We start from the raw sequence: 17,114 nt of genomic DNA, 5'->3' as shown, positions 1-17,114 counted from the left end.
CTAATAATTTGCTTTTGAATAGTAAGAAAACTAAATGTATTAAATTCATAACCCCAAATGTCAGTCAGGTGAATTCAAATGTACTTGTGAACGGGGAGTACTTGGAACTTGTAGACACCACAGTTTTTTTGGGTATTACTTTAGACGCAAAACTCCAATGGCGTCCACATATAGCTGGTTTGGCGAATAGACTTAGTTCTGCAGCATTTGCTGTAAGGAAAATTCTCCAGCTCACAAACGAAGACCCGGCACGTGTCGTATATTTTAGTTATTTCCATACTGTTATGTCTTACGGTATATTACTGTGGGGACACGTTAGTAATATTCAAACGATTTTTGTGCTGCAGAAAAGAGCTGTTCGAGCAGTCTACAATCTGTCCACTAGACATTCGTTGAGAGATAAATTTAAGGAGATTAACATATTAACAGTACCATGTCAATACATATTTGAAAACCTAATATTTGTGCATAAAAATATAGATCGTTTAAAAAAAAACAGTGACATTCATAACTGCAACACTAGAAATAAACATAATCTTGCTCTGATTCACACAAGGCTAACGAAAATAGACAAATCATTCAGAGGACAATGTGTCCGTTTTTATAATAAAATCCCTGAAGAAATTTGCAAACTACAATTAAAAAAGTTTAAAATATTTGTTAAACAGAAACTTTTAAAAAAAGCTTATTATACAATTAAAGATTATATAACAGATAAAAGTGCATGGGATTAAAGCAATGTAAATAATATTATAATAATTTAGCAGTAGGACTGTATTATTCTATTATTTGTATATTTTCTTGACTTCAAAAAGTGATGCGGTTATCCTATTTTGAGAAATAAACTATTTGAATTTGAATTTCCTACATTTATATATATAAAATATTTATAAAAAACAATGTCCGTTTGATCCAAAAAAAGGAGACTGTTTGGATCCGGCAAAATACATGCCTTTTGCTATTACCTCCCCACTCTCCAAACTCATGGAGAGCATAATTAACCGCCAGGTCTTGGTATACCCACAAGGTAACCAGTTGATCAACGGCTGACAGTACGGCTTCCGCCATGGTCAGTCGGCAGGCAATCTTCTGGTATACCTAACACAAACATGGGCTATCGAAAGCAAGGGGGAAGCCTTGGCAGTTAGCCTGGATGTAGCGAAGGCCTTTGATCATGTATTTGCACGAGGCGCTTCTCACAAAACTTAAAACATTTGGGCTTCCCGAGTGCTTTTGCAAGTGGACCTCCAGCTTCCATTCCACTGGGCGCAGCAAACAGGTCGTTGTCGACGCTTATTGCTCGAACCCGAAGCCCGTGAACGCTGGAGTGCCCCAAGGCTGGATGCTAACACCTACACTGTTTCTTCTGCATATCAATGATATGTTGGACACCTCCAATATACATTACTATATAGACGACAGCATTAGTGGTGCCATTTACACGGGCCATGCAGGTCTCTCTCCGGAAATCGACGACCAGTGCAGGGAGAAACTTGCGTCTACTATCGAGTCCTCTCTTGAGAATTGTCGCGGAATGGGGTAAATTGATCCTTATACAATTTAACCCCCAGAAGACTCAAGTTTGTGTACTAAAAAAAAACCATTTGTCGTATTATCGCCGTCAGTATCCAATCACGTGCAACGCAGAGCAGCTCGAATTATCGGGTACCCAGTGCTCTGTGATCGGCTGGATCACTTGGCGTTGCTTAGACACGTTGCTTCATTTGTTAGTCTTCTACCGCATTTATCACAGGAAGTGTCACATCTAATTCCGGCCGCCACAAATTAGGATATCACCACCACCATATGGATGTGTAGCGGTCCTTTACATGCGGTACCAAGGAGTTTTCTTCCACGTACTACAAAACTGAGGAGTGAGCCTCCTTGTTCGGTGTTTCCCACACGATAAGACAGGGGTGCTTTCAAAAAAGCGCCTAGACATCCTTAAAGACCGGCAACGCTCCTGTGATTCACCTGTCTGTGATCACTTAGCACCAGGTGACCCGTGCGCTCGTTTGTCCTCCTTTTCCATAAAAAATAAAAAACAATATTACGTATATAAATATAAAAATTTAGAGTCCAATCGGCGTTGGTTTACTACAATTCCGCCGATGGTTATGGTGACAGACTGAGAAACTTCCGTACCCAAAACAGATGCTTTCTGCAACTTACCCTTAATCCAGTTATTAAGGAACTGGAGACTGGAATTCGGAAACATCTAGATTGGGAGCATTCTGTAGAAATTATCATATTGGATGAAATTATTATTATTATTTATATAATATAAACAAAAACGCATACATACGAATGCAACAATATAATAACCAGATCATAATATTAATAAATACTAATAACTATAAAATAGTAACACAGAAATTTAAACTCTACTCGTGTGAGTCGGATCCACGATTTAATTAATATTATAATTGGAAGGAAATTGATAGAATGGAGGAAATTGTTTGAAAATAAGAATAAAAAAATAAACACAAAACAGTATAAAAGTCAAAGTATCAAAATCTACAAGCATTATATTTCTTAACTTGAGTTAATCGTCGCAAAATACAAAATGATTAAATATTTTTTTATCGCATTACTTATGACAATGTTTGTGAAAAATGTAAGTTGAATTCTATTCTTAATATAAATTTTATTTATATTTAACTACCAGATCAATACTAGTTTATATTAATCATATTTATAGTGTCAGTCTCAAAAACAGAAACAAAGAGGCACCTTTAATGTACTAAATTCCTCTGGATGGCTCACTAGGAAACCCTGTGCACAGCCAACCAGTGATTACCGTCTGCTATGTAATTTTATTTAATGTTAATAATAAATGCACTAGAACTAAGACTAAATTATACTATCTGACTACATCTAAACAATATTATAATATCTAACTTTAAAGCATACCTATCTAATAATAAGAACTTTATAAAATTAAATAGTAATAGATAAAGCAAATAGTCTATATATATAAAAATGAATTGCTGTTCGTTAGTCTCGCTAAAACTCGAGAACGGCTGGACCGATTTGGCTAATCTTGGTCTTGAATTATTTGTGGAAGTCCAAAGAAGATTTAAAAGGTGAATAAATAAGAAAACGCTGCTAAATTAAATAAAAACAACAAATTTGTTTTTCCTTTGATGTGTCCATACATAATTTCTATGAGAGAATTTATTGACGCATGGTTTGACAGTTCTGCTGTGAAACAATTTCATTACGACAGCAGGGTGCATATTTTACGAAGTTATTTTTGATGTAATGATATTATATTATTGACAAATTCATATAAAAACATTATTTTATTTATTATATACAGAACAACGTCTGTCGGGTCAGCTAGTTATAAATAAATATTCATAATTAAAATAATTAATTTTGAGTTGATAATTTTCTCGGTTTCATCATAGCTTAATTGTAAAAGCCACTCTCGTACTGTATAGATCTTACTTTGTAAGAAGAGAGGTCCGCAATTTTTATTTTATTATTTACTTGGTTATATATTGAAGGTCCTAGATAGCTAGCATGATTTCGACACATGACAAGATTGAACTTCGGAACACAGTAAATATTTTTGAATCTACGAGAAGGTAAAGCCAAATTTTCTTTAAGGCGACCGGGCTTTTTGTGCTGTTTGATAGTTAAGCAGTGTAAAAATAATTGTCGAACGGTAAGGACTCTAGTTACTTTGTAGAGCATATGAGAAGGGTACATGAATGGTTTATATGCTATGATTTTTAGAAGCATGCATTTAGCTCTTTCAAGACGTATTAAATGGGTTTTAGTTGCTCCTATCCAGGATATTACACAATACCTGAAAACAGAATCGATGAAGGCATTGTACATTTTTAAACAAAAATCTAGATCACCTAGATGCCTTCGTTTTGAGAACCTTGGCAACTTTTCGGATTCTCCCTGAAAGTGTTTCAATATGTTTATCCCATCTTAGATATTTAATTTGATGAACACGTTCAAGTTTTATGCAACTGCATTGGTCTAAAGATGAGCAACAATGCACTTTAACTGAGATGTTTTTGGGTGTGTTCTGATATGCACTGCGACCACTGTACAGTGTGACGTCACTTTAGTATACTGTGAAGCCGTTCCTTTATAGCCAGCTAAACTGGTTACTATTTAAAACGGAACGCAGTCCCGAATACTGTCAGTCGCATTTTTTGATGCAGCATTCAAATGAGTGTATTAAAGTTTTCTAGTTCATTAAAAAAAAACTGTTGTTGGTGTACTGTCAAATTAAAAATATTTGGGATTAAACTGTACGTATTGTTTATAAAACGTTAGGCACTCGAGTGGTTTCGACTGATCACGTGATCAAAGTACTGCGAGTACCTTACCACGAAAACGCCAGTGCTAACAGTAGAATATGGCGGCGATTTTTGACATCATATATTTACCTAGGGTACTGCGGCAGTATACTGGCAGTCCATAACGGAACGAATTTTTCTACAGTGATAGCACTGTGCAGTACTCGCAGTGCATATCGGAACATACGCTTTATTTGGTTGTTATTTGACACCTGCAGAGAATGTTATAAATTTTGACTTTTTTAAATTCATTGTTAGAAGGTTTTTTTTGAGCCATAGTGATATTTTGAAGTCCTAGTTCAGCTTTTGGACAGTATCCCATGTTCCAGCTGTGAAGAGCAGACCTGTATCATCGGCATATGATATTATTTTACATTTTGGAATTCAGGGAGCAAAGGTCGATTTATACTATAGTAGGTTATATTTAATTGTTTCTATTAAAACAGACGCTGTTCTTTCAATAGAAAAAAATGATGTTCCTAAGTATTCCGTAATATTATTGTAGTTAAAGCCATAGGAAACTTTGATTTTATAGTAGTAATAAAATGATAAGGAATAATATCGTATTTGAGGAAACAGCTTTTATATTACTGCTTTAAAATTGTCAATTTTTAAAGTATTAAAATGGGTATAGCATTAATATTTTGCTTGAAAGATAGATATATGCCATAGTGGACTTTTCTGTAGAACTATAAATGATACCTACACATTTCCTCTACACATTATTTTGTTTTATCTCAACGGGTTATGACAGCATTTTCGTTGCAAGCTCCCAAGGATTTCATTAAATGTATAGGAATCCGGTAAAAAACAGTGTCCTTAGAAAGTCATCAAGATTCAATGTCGTTACAATTAGAATTTTTTTATGACATTAAGGGACATAGCGTGCAGGATGTTCAGCTGATGGTAATTGATACGCTCTGCCTATTACAATGCAGTGCCGCTCAGGATTCTTGAAAAAACCCAAAAATTCTGAGGGGCTCAATAATTGCGCTCGTCGCCTTGAGACATAAGATGTTCAGTATCATTTTCACAGTAATTTCACTAGCTACGGCACCCTTCAGACCGAAACACAATAATGCTTACACATTACTGCTTCACGGGAGTAAAAGGCGCCGTTGTGGTACCCATAATATAGCCGGCACCCTGTGCAAAGGAGCCTCCCACTGGTAAAGTGTTAGATAGCTCGTGGTGACTGTTCTCGGCACATTATCGTTATTATTGGTAGAAGTAACATTAGAGTTATAGTTGAAATCTCTTTCTTGTATTGTTAGAGTCTTATTTTCGGCTTTACTTATTCTTAAATAGAGACTTTCACTTACCCAGTAAGGAAAATTTGATGTGAATCTGGAATGTCACTTTGATACTTATTTTTATTTGATATTTATTTTTACCTTGCTTATAATATATTTTATCTATACCCATGCTTTAAATCCTCTATCGAATCTTTATTCTGAAACAGTTAGCTTATTGCCAACATTAAAACACCCAATGTTCCAATAACCATTACATCATCCAAACGAGTGTTGTAATGTTGTACTGAATTTCATAACAACTATCCTATGTTTTTTTCGATCCCCTGATGCGCAAAGGGTTTCAACAGACAGCCACATTCTTATTGCTCGATGCGTGGTATCTGTATGAATTTCAAAAAAAGAACATTTTCGTTTACGCGCGTTCCACACTACCAGAAGCCGCGCGCCGTAAAAAAAAGTAGGTTATTCGAATCCCGCCATTTTTATTGTTTTGTTTACAAAAAATGAGCGATTCATTTTAAACGCTGCAAAAGATATTCGAGTGAATTTTAATATTGCACTATACAAAATGTAAATTACTACTTGAATAAATAATTGATTCATTAATACTTACTTTTTTGTATATAATCAGTAATGAATGATATTAGGATACTACTAGGACTGGTGTTTTAATGTTAGCAGTAAGCTTACTGTTTCAGAATCTTTTAGAGGATTCATATTCTGGGTGTAGATAAAGTCTTGTATGCAACTGTTGATAATTAGGTATTAAAACACTCATGTGATACTCTTATCACATGACTGTTAATGTTAATGATAATAGTATAATCCACATTCGAGTTTTAATACCCCTTATTACACAACAGTTGCATAAATTACTATTAATTGCTATTCTTTCTAACATGTCATTCCTTATTTTTTATGTTTCTAGAGTTTACAAGATGGATGGGAAAAGTCAAAAGATGCGAATGATATGAGCCAAGATTTAGAAGCAGAATCATCACGTGATGATATTCAACGATCAATCGACGAAGAAGATGAAGTTCCAGAACCGGCTGATGATGATAATGGTGATTTTAGTTAAATTAAAAAACAATGGAAACGTATGAAAAGATCTCCACGTGATTATCCACGATCCAACTAATCAAGTCAAAAGAGAGACGACATAGAATGGGAACAGCATTAATGTAATTTTGTTTATTTCTCGCCGCAATATTATAAAGATTCATTAAAATAAAGCTTTTGAACATTTGAATGTATGTTTTATGATTTCTGAACCTTTAGCAGTTAGGATCGGAGATTTTAACTTTTTATTTATTTATATATATGGCTCATACCAATCCCCAATAGTCTTCGAATTGTCTCATAGGTAATCTGCGGGATTTCTCCAATTAGCCGCTCAACAGAAGCCACATTATTTTCGTTGAAGGCAGTTAAAGGCAGCCCTTCACGAAATCCGTGATGTAAAGAAACCCGACCTCTCTCAAATTCAGCAAACCTCACGGTGCTCAAGCAATGTGCTTCTCTCCCAAAAGCATTTTAAAGACGAGCGGCACAGTCTCGCGGAGAGAGAGAACTTTTAAAATCATAAAAAATCATCACTCTAAAATCTTTTCGATTTAATTCCATTTTCGTTGCGTACGTAGAACATTGATGTGTAATAAAAAACAATTGACAGAAGATTTCCTGCCACTTTTTTTTTATTACTATAAGAAGGTTGCAACATTTCAAAAAACATTCGAAATTCAAATAGCTACGATTAGCTAGAAGTGCAAAACTTTTAGTGTGCCCCATGTATAATGAGGTGTAAATGTGAATGTCTGTTTGTTTGTTACGCTTTTACGCCTGAGCCACTAATCCGACTCTGATGAAATTTGGTGGTAAGCTATAGAGATTGGGAAAGGACATAGGGTACATTTTATCCCGGAAAAATCCATGGTTCCCGCGGGATTTGTGATGAACTAAAATTCACGCCGATGAGCTATACCTTTACCAATAGTAGGTTTAGTTTGCCATAGCAATTTTCCTCGAAATAAGATTTATATAATATGTTGTGAACGGGAGCGAAAACGGGAAGAGGTACTGAAATAAGACATGAGATAATCTTCAATTCCAAACTTGCCTATTATCTTTAAAAACCCTTTTTCTATACGTACAATGTCGCGTGCATAATCTAGTAAAATATTTTTACTAATTATAAACCTATTTCTTAATCTATAATTACTAATCTGCGATCAGACCACTCTGGTCAAATAGCCTCTTTTAATATTGAAGTAAATAAACTTCAATTTAAAAGGTTATTTTTGCAAGAGGCATTGTTTCAGTAAAACTCTCAAATTTGTATTTGAATTATAATATTTATGCAAATTAAATGTATAATATGTTATTTGAAATAATTAAAACAGAGTTTGCTTCTAAATTTGCTTCGAAGACAGTCAACTCAGGTGGTCTTTTGTTCTTTAATTATTGGGCAACAGGTAGTATTCATAGGAGCAGACAATATGACTGGCTATCTTAAGTTTTTTTTTTTATTTATTGTTCAAAATATACAAGAAACAAATTTCTAAACAATTTAAGCCATCCTCATTAAACTTAAGGTTTTATGTGAGGAATAGTGAGTCCACTTATTCTAAACTTAAAATATTTAAATAATTATCATTCTAAAATTATCCATACTATTCTAAAGTTATACATACTACCAACTATATAGTGAGAGATCATTATATAATCATGATGTGCATATCTTTACTCGTGTATGTGACAAAATACTTTAAATTATTTAAAATACATAGTAAATTGTAAAGTCGATGCATATTAGACGACCTGTATAGCCGAGTGGTTAGCGATCCTACCTACTAAGCTAGAGGTCCTGGGTTCGAATCCCGGTAGGTGCAAGTATTTATATGATGAATATGGATGTTTGTTTCCGAGTCATGGATGTTTAAATGTATTTATGTATGTTTATATGAATTTATGTATGTTTAAGTAAGTATATTGTATTAAATATATCATTGTCTTGTAACCCATAACACAGGCTATATATGCTTAACATGGGGCAAGATAATTTGTGTAAAAAGTGTGTAAATATTATTATATTACATTATTAGGGAAATAATTAAAAATGCATCAAATAAAGATAAAAATGACTTGGAAATTATCAACTGGGAATCTGCAAGAACGAAACTGCAATTTTAAATATAATCTAATAATAAACAATACAAAAATCCACTCTGAGCAGGAAGTAGCTTCTGCTTTTGACTATTACAAAAACTTAATATTCGACTAAATGTTTTTAACATTGTAAAAAAACTAAGAGTTACAAAAAATAATTATTCGAAAATAATTTAACAGACCAGTCAATTTAAGAAAAGACTGGATTTCCACGCTAGTCTGTCCGTCTGATATGAACTAGTTAGAAACTTCTTCTCGTGAATGAGTGCCGATTTCAAGTTGTTTTTAACATCCAACGCCTACGTCTGTAGTTTCTGAGGATCGTTTATCTCTGCAAACCTAAATAATTATGACGTATTTTGTGACTTTGATGTTAATTGACTTATTTTCAATCAGGATATGAAAAGTTAATTGTACCAAGACCGGAAATTAATAAAATGCAAATTTTTAAATTTAAATTACACATTTCTCCTCAGTGATAGTTAAATTAGTTAACTAGAACTTTCTCACACGGTACGACACAATTATAATATACTAAAAAACATAAATATACATTAAGACCAAAGAGGACCAAATGTCCAAATACTGAAGTACCACATTGTCGTCTTTTTCTGCCGCCAAGCAGAATTAATGTACAAGCACTATTTTGTTTCTTCTGAAGGGGGCCGTGACTATTTAACATTATAATTACTACTTCTCATGGGGCGCTTACCAGAAACCTCCAAGTTACCCACAATCTGAATGGAGCGACACTCACCACCCCGGTGCGTCCTGGTAACATTGGTCAGTGATTGATAGTTATTGTGCTCGATTTTCATTAATCGCTGTGCAATGGCTGTCTTTTGCTGGCTAATGGCTAATATCTGCTCTACTACGGTTAGTGGATGCCAACCGGAAGATCTTATAGCGTCCACCTGCGTCTTGGCCTGCGCAGTTGATCGCCGTACGCGGGGATGACGGAATTCTGGGGAGTTGAGCGGGACAGGGGTCGGGGTTTAGTTACCCCTGTAATGCAATACGCTCTTTTTGGCCCAGATTTCACGCTAATCGGTAGCCCCGTAAGTAGCCGCCACGTGGGTAATGGTCTCGTGTCCCTGCCTCGGCAGGGCCACCGGGCGAGGTTCAGCTGGGATCGGTGTCCGGCCATGCTGACGGGGCAAGAATGGGTGGAGTACCTGTTGGAACGGATCGATCCACCAGCCACTCATCTCGAACTCCTTATGTCGCGCATGTGCATCACCCGGTGGGGCCTATACTCCCGACGTAGCCCTGATGGTCAAGTTGATCATCCCCAGGTGCGGGCTCCGTGAAGGGTGGGGAGCGGCGGGAATGAAACATACCCGGTTTAAGCTATGCAAGCCAAACGATCCTCTAAAAACCCCAATATGGGACCTGGAGGGAAACCACAAGGTACCACTACGGGGCAACACACACTTCCGGAGATTGTTCAGCATCTGCTGGCACACGGAATATACTGGCAAATGAGCCATCAAAACAAAGGTAGGGTGCGACTCCGGTTAAGCCCAGACAACCGTCTATGGGCATAGATGCTGCCTCTGCAGTGTCCATCCAAACAGTCGATAGACTAGAGGCAGGTTGGACCCTTGTTGAGCTATGGGCCGAAAGCAAGTAAATCTCCTAGTGGAACCGAATCAAATGAAATCGGTACCCAAACAGACTGTAAACCATCGGCCAAACAGGAGGCAGAGGAGAATAGCGGCCCGTCTGCGGAAAGCCAAAGATCTAAGTTTCTGGGCCCTCAGCACCTGCTGCTAAGCCTAAGGTACCTGAACCGCAACCTAGTACCTCTAGATGTACTAATGAAGCGAGGAAACAAACTGTACCCATCTTCAGGACGGCTCACGACCACCAAGGGCCTTCCTCCAGCAAAATTGGTGCCGTAGTCCAGCCCGTTGTGTTCTCCAAATGCCCCCGTGTAGACGACTCCAAATCTCCTACCTATACCTAATCTTTGTCATATCTATACTCGTGTTAGCTCTCATTCAAACGCTTACGAGACGTAATAAGCACAGTAGGCATATGTGTATACTGTGTAATAAAGCAAAGAGAGACAGTCACTTCACATGCGGTGAAATTCGTGTCTTGGTTGTTTTTTTTTTTTTGGATTATCAACTTTACGTATATTTGACATTTCTATAAACTCACGTTAGATACAATTGATATATCTAACAATTAAAAATGAACACATCATACAAATTGAAACAGTGTCAGTGTTGTTAATAGGTACCACTAGTACAGTCCATAACTTTCATTCAAGCTAAGCATCCACAGAGTAATGATGAAAATATACAGTGAGAAAAGCACTTTGCCCACTCGCCCTAAGTTTAGTTTATGAGAGAGAATGAACAAAGAAAATGTTTTTTGAAGTGAAACTTCATTAGAATCGCTGTGATTTGGACCTTGATGAAACGAAAAAGTGAGACGATAGAGAAGTGTACAATCACTATCTTAGTTCCGGTCTGAATGGGGCCGTACCGTTTACTTTAACATTATAATTATTAATATTATTTTGCGAACAGGTAAAAATGTGCTCATGGAGTCAGAATCTTATAGATTGCGCACGACGTATTACTACATAGACACCAGGAGAACATAATAACAACATATGGAAGCGATGATAGTAATGTCTTTCATAGCGGTTGAAATCATTAGTAACCTAGCAACAAGTAACAGGAGTCAGGACTTCATATTATGCAGTTTAGAGGTTTAATATAAATTTTGCCAAGGCATACAGCGATACCAGTGATTGAGGTTTTGTAAACATGTTTTTTTACGTTTTAATTGTATATAATAATCTCACCTTGATTAAGATTACAAAAACATATACATACAAAATATGAATATAACGACCTGATCATAATATTAGTAAATACTAATAACTATAACCAAGGGACACAGAAATTTAAACTCTACTCGTGTAAGTCGGATCCACGATTTAATTAATATTATAATTGGAAAGAAATTGCTAGAATGAAGGAAATTGTTTTCAAATAATAATAAAAAAATAAAGACAAAACAGTATATAAGTCGAATTCACGAAACCTACAATCATTATATTGCTGAACTTCAAGTTTATCGTCAGATATTAAACGAGTACAGTTTATATTCGGAAAATACAAAATGATTAAATATTTTTGTATCGCGTTACTTGTAACAATGTTTGTGGAAAACGTAAGTAGAATTCTTTTCTTAAAATAACTTTTGTTATATTCAATTTTATCCCCCTTATTCGTAATGGTCCGCTAACTTAAAACAGCCGCTAAGGAGTGTTTTTTCAGATTCTGACTTAGATCAATAGAAGAAGACAGAGTGAGAATTAGCAATGCTTTAAGTTAGCAGACTATTATGAATAACGGGGTTGATCTTTAATTAACATTTATTAGCAGATCACTGCTAGTTATAAATAAAAAGACGCTGCTCTGTCGATAGAAAAAAAGAATGTTCCTAAGTATTCCGCAATAAGGTAGTCTAAAGCGATAGGATATTTGTGATTTTATAATATGTAGTAATAAAATGATAAGGAATTATATCGTATTTGTGTAAACAGCTTTTATATTACCGCTTTATAATTGTCAATTTTTAAAGTATTAAAATGGGTATAGTATATTATGCTGGAAAGATAGTCATACGCCAGTGTGGACCTTTCCCCTAATTCCCCCATACATTATTTTGTTTCATCTCAAAGGGTTTAGACAGGGTTTTCGAAAATATACAGGGTGGCCCACCCAAACCGGTCAGTATGGGGATTTCAGAATATATAAGAGATAGAAGAATATCTTGTAAGGAACCACGATATCGATTTTAGAGAAAACAAAAACTGTATTCATAAATTTTCAAAAAAAAATCATTCACGACTCGGGAATCGAACCCGGTCATTTTGGAAAAAAAAATACATTTTTGTTTTATTGCCATATTGATAGTGTAGGTTGTAAAGAGTGATTGTTGCTATGAAACCTTGTGTCTAAAATTAAAAGAAATTGCTTTATTTGATATTGTTTCATGTAAGTTGTCGGTTTTACTCGTTAAAAAAATGTAGGCAATAACCAATCGTCATGTTGTCTGGGTATACCAGTAAAAAGATTTTGTTTTGCTGTTATTTGAAAATGGAATGTGAACTTCTAAGATTGCCGTATTTCAATTTTAAAAAATGAATGCTTCATGTCTGCGTACCAGTAAAAATATGTTTTTTGCTTTTATTTGAAAATGGAACGAGAACTTCTGGATTACCAAATTTCAATTAAAAAGAAAACTAATCTACCTACAATCTATTTAGAGAAGTTTTTTTCTTTGTGCTGTGTTGTTTGTTTCTGTGTTATTTCTAAATATACCATTGACAAACGGTGAGAATTTAGATTTATTAGAAGCTTACTTTCAAAATGACAGAAATTATATAAATGATATAAAAATATCGCTCAAGGATTTTACCAACTCGCAAGATATTTCCGAAAATAGTTAACAATTTAAATAATTATGGAAGCTTCAAGAAAGGAAAACAGAGAAGTCCACTAAGTGTTGACACTGACATGGAAATAAATGTTTTAACGTTTTTCGAAGCTTCACCAGATGCCTCCACTCGTGATGCAATGAATCCTAAAAAAACATAAATTCAAGTGCTATCGAAATGGACGTTTGGTTCAGGCCTAACATGCACGTGATGATGGCAGACGACTTGAATTTTGTCACTGGTTAAAAGAGCAGATAGATTCAGACAGAATTTTTTTAAGGTATGTAATATTTATTTTGTAAAAAACTGAAATAAGGCGTAAACTAAGATAATGCATTGAGGTCAAACCTCTGTGGTTTTTACAATGTATCCTATTTGTTCACATTTTGTAAAATATGCATTTTGATAAATGAAAAGAAAATCTGATAAGACACAATTTTCCAATAACGGGATGTACAACCGTAAAAATCATCACTATTGGTCTCGTCAAAACCCCTTACGAGTGCATGAAGGACGACGTCAAGTTAGATTTTCATTTAACTGCTGGGTTGGACTTCTTCACGATAAAGTTATGTTCTTTAAAATCTATGATGGGCGTTTGGACAGATTCAAGTACATCGAAATATTAGAAGATGTTTTAGATGTCACGAGAGAAATGTCGGTAGAAGAAAGAGAATGAGTGTATTTTCAAGAGGATGGAGCACCGGCACACAATAGTCAGATTGCCATAGATTTTTTAAATAATCATTTCCAACAAAAATGGATTGGAACAACCGGACCTATCAAATGGCCCTGGCCCGCGAGGTCACTCGATTTAACCCCACTAGATTATTTCTTGTGGGGTTACGTTAAATATGAAGTCTACAAAACTAGCTACGACACCACTGAAGATCTAAAAATATCCATAGAGACTATTTTAACCCAAATTCACAACTTCAAAGTACACTACGGCATAACAAAATTGTAACCTAAACGAGTTGACTATTGCATTCAAGAAAATGGTTGCCATTTTGAACATTTACTAAAATAAGTAAAAAAATATTTAAAAAAACAATTTCTTTTAATTTAAGACACTAGGTTTCATAGCAACAATCACTCCTTACAACCTACACTATCAATATGGCCATAAAACAAAAATGTCTTTTTTTTTTCAAAATGACCGGGTTCGATTCCCGAGTCGTGTTTAATTTTTTTTTGAAAATCTATGAATGCAGTTTTTGTTTTCTCTAAAATCGATATCGTGGTTCTTATCTTCTTATATTCTTCTATCGCTAATATATTTTGAAATCCCCATACTGACCGGTTTGGGTGGGCCACCCTGTATATATCGTTAATGAATATAAAATTGTGTACAAAAACTTAACGAATTATATACTAAAATCTTTCTCGAGAACTACGCTATCCATTAGTGAATTTCGCATGACAGACGCGGCGGAGGACTTTGTTTTATAATATGTAGTGATAAATCGCCAAGATAATATTTTTTAATGGTATCACTGATAAAATATAATTTTTACCACTATAGAAAGATAATATCAATGCTAAGTTCCATGATTCTGAGTTTGATTTTAATCTTATTAATTTTAAAATTTTATACACTTCTATAATAAAGTCCCAGCTACTGTTCAGGCATTATCTATTTATTTAACCCCTATAGCCCAGTGGTTAGTGACCCTGCCTACTGAGCTAGAGCTCCCGGGTTTGAATGAAGGTGAAAAAATAAAGGTGCAATCATTTATATGATGAATATGAATGTTTGTTTCCGAGTCATGGATGTTTATATATATATGTGTATGTATGTTTAAGTGAGTAATTAAACATGTTATACACGATATAATTAATATAAAAATATTGTATTAAATATATCGTTGTCATGTACCCATAATATGCTAGTTTGCTATGCCTAGTTTGGGGCAAGATAATTTGTATAAAAGTGTGTCATTATTATTATTATTTATAGTATAGATAGTAGATTATGATTATTTTATAGCAATAGCAATAACACTACAATATTGTAAATTTTATTAAAAAGAGCGCTCAAGAGTTTCTTACGCCGCTTATTCTCTCTCAGAGCGCCATTTGCTTCCAAAGTGATAGTAGTATCTAGTAAATTAGAAATGACATCAAAATCTAAAGGTATCAATTTTGAGAAAATAAATGCCTTTTATGCCGTTTAATATCAGGTTCAATATCAGGGCAGATGTAAAGTAAAAAAATAACCCTGTCGTATTGTTTTATAGAAGTAACAAGCGTATCAAATCCTCCATAATAAAGATTATTTTAGTTTTTTTTATAATTTGATCTTTGTTATGTGATTTGTGTATGTGACTAGACGCTTATATAGGATTTTATGAAATGAAAAGTATGTAAAGGAATCCGGTAAAAGTCAGTGTCTCTTAGAAAGTCACCGATATTCAATACCTTTACAATGTGGACATTTTTATGAAATAAAGGGACGAGAGAGAGAGAGAGCATGACGTTCAGCTGATGGTAATTGATACGCCCTGCCCATTACAATGCAGTGACGCTTAAGATTCTTGAAAAACTCAAAAATTCTGAGGGGCTCTATAATTGCGCTCGTCACCTTGAGACAAAAGATGTTCAGTCTCATTAGCACAGTAATTTCCCTAGCTATGGCGCCCTTCAGACCGAAACACAATAATGTTTACACATTACTGCTTCACGGCAGAAAATGGCGCCGTTGCGGTACACATAATATAGCCAGCATCCTGTGTAAAGGAGCCTCCCACTGGTAAAGCGTTAGATCGTTCGTGGTGAATGTTCTTAGTACATTATCGTTATTATTGGTAGATGTAACATTAGCGATATGGTTGAAATATCTTTGTAGTATTGTTAGAGTTTTATTTTCGGCTTTTTTATTCTTACACTTTCCCAGTAAGGAAAATTAGATGTGAATCTGTATTTTTATTTTAAAGTTGATATTATTTTCAATTACAAATAAACATTTAATTCCTTATTTTTTATGGTTTTTAGAGTGTACAAGGTGGATGGGGAAAGGTAAATTATGCGAATGATATGAGCCAGGTTAAAGATTCAGATTCAGATTCAACACCGACTACTGAACCATTCATCCATAGGAAAGCGTTCGACGGAGATGACGTTCCCGAACCAGCTGATGATGATAATGGTGATTTTAGTTCAATTCAAGAAAAACGTATTAAAAGATCTCCACGTGATTATCCACGATCCAACTAATCAAGTCAAAAGAGAGATGACATAGAATGGGAACAGCATTAATGTAATTTTGTTTATTTCTCGTCGCAATATTATATAATAAAGCTTTTGAACATTTTAATGTATGTTTTATGATTTCTGAACCTTTATTATTTATTATTATTTGTAGAGGGTGGCTATTTGGCTAGTCCTAATGAGTCCAAGTAATACCGCGTCCAGAATTGAACTATTGTGTTCGCCACTCATACTTATAGCTCAGCGTCAAGCCCTGCCACATTTGCGAACCGCAGTATCTTCTTGACACGAGTATTGCGAACAGCATCTGGCAGTAGGGTATAGTCGCCAATGATTGTGTTACGCTTATGCATTAGTGGGCCGCAATTGCAGAGGAGATGAAGAGGCGTTTCATCGGCCTCAAGGCAAAATATGCAAGTTATTTCGGTTTTATTCCGACCACACTGAGGTGCTTATTTAGGCGACAGTGTCCAGTTAGCATCCTGATGAGTATGCATAGGTTTTTCCTGCTTAATGATAGGACTTCATTCGCGTTTCTGTTATTGAATGCCTTTATCAGTGCTTTGGTTTAAGCCTGTTGATTTGCTCCAGCCTTTAAGTGTTCCTGAAAATTTAGCAGTTAGGAGCGGAAAACTTAACTCTTTATTTATTTATTCATTTGGAAACCCAACAATTACATGCACTACATAA

The 17,114-nt window shown here is 35.0% G+C and overlaps 2 long non-coding RNA genes across 2 annotated transcripts; both read left to right on the top strand.

Annotated features, from left to right (window-relative positions):
• The first annotated feature begins 2,474 nt into the window (after positions 1-2,474).
• LOC126967117 (uncharacterized) lies at positions 2,475-6,833 on the top strand. Its single transcript, XR_007729932.1, has 2 exons — positions 2,475-2,617; positions 6,510-6,833. It is a non-coding gene; the product is annotated as an uncharacterized LOC126967117 (long non-coding RNA).
• Positions 6,834-11,796: 4,963 nt separating this feature from the next.
• Positions 11,797-16,273, top strand: LOC126967116 (uncharacterized). The gene is made up of 2 exons (XR_007729931.1): positions 11,797-11,941; positions 16,209-16,273. It is a non-coding gene; the product is annotated as an uncharacterized LOC126967116 (long non-coding RNA).
• The last annotated feature ends 841 nt before the right edge of the window (positions 16,274-17,114 follow it).

Source organism: Leptidea sinapis, chromosome 12, assembly GCF_905404315.1.
Source record: "Leptidea sinapis chromosome 12, ilLepSina1.1, whole genome shotgun sequence".
Lineage (NCBI taxonomy): Eukaryota > Metazoa > Arthropoda > Insecta > Lepidoptera > Pieridae > Leptidea > Leptidea sinapis.
Note: the sequence above shows the minus strand (reverse complement) of the source record. Positions and strands in the feature narration are given on the sequence as shown.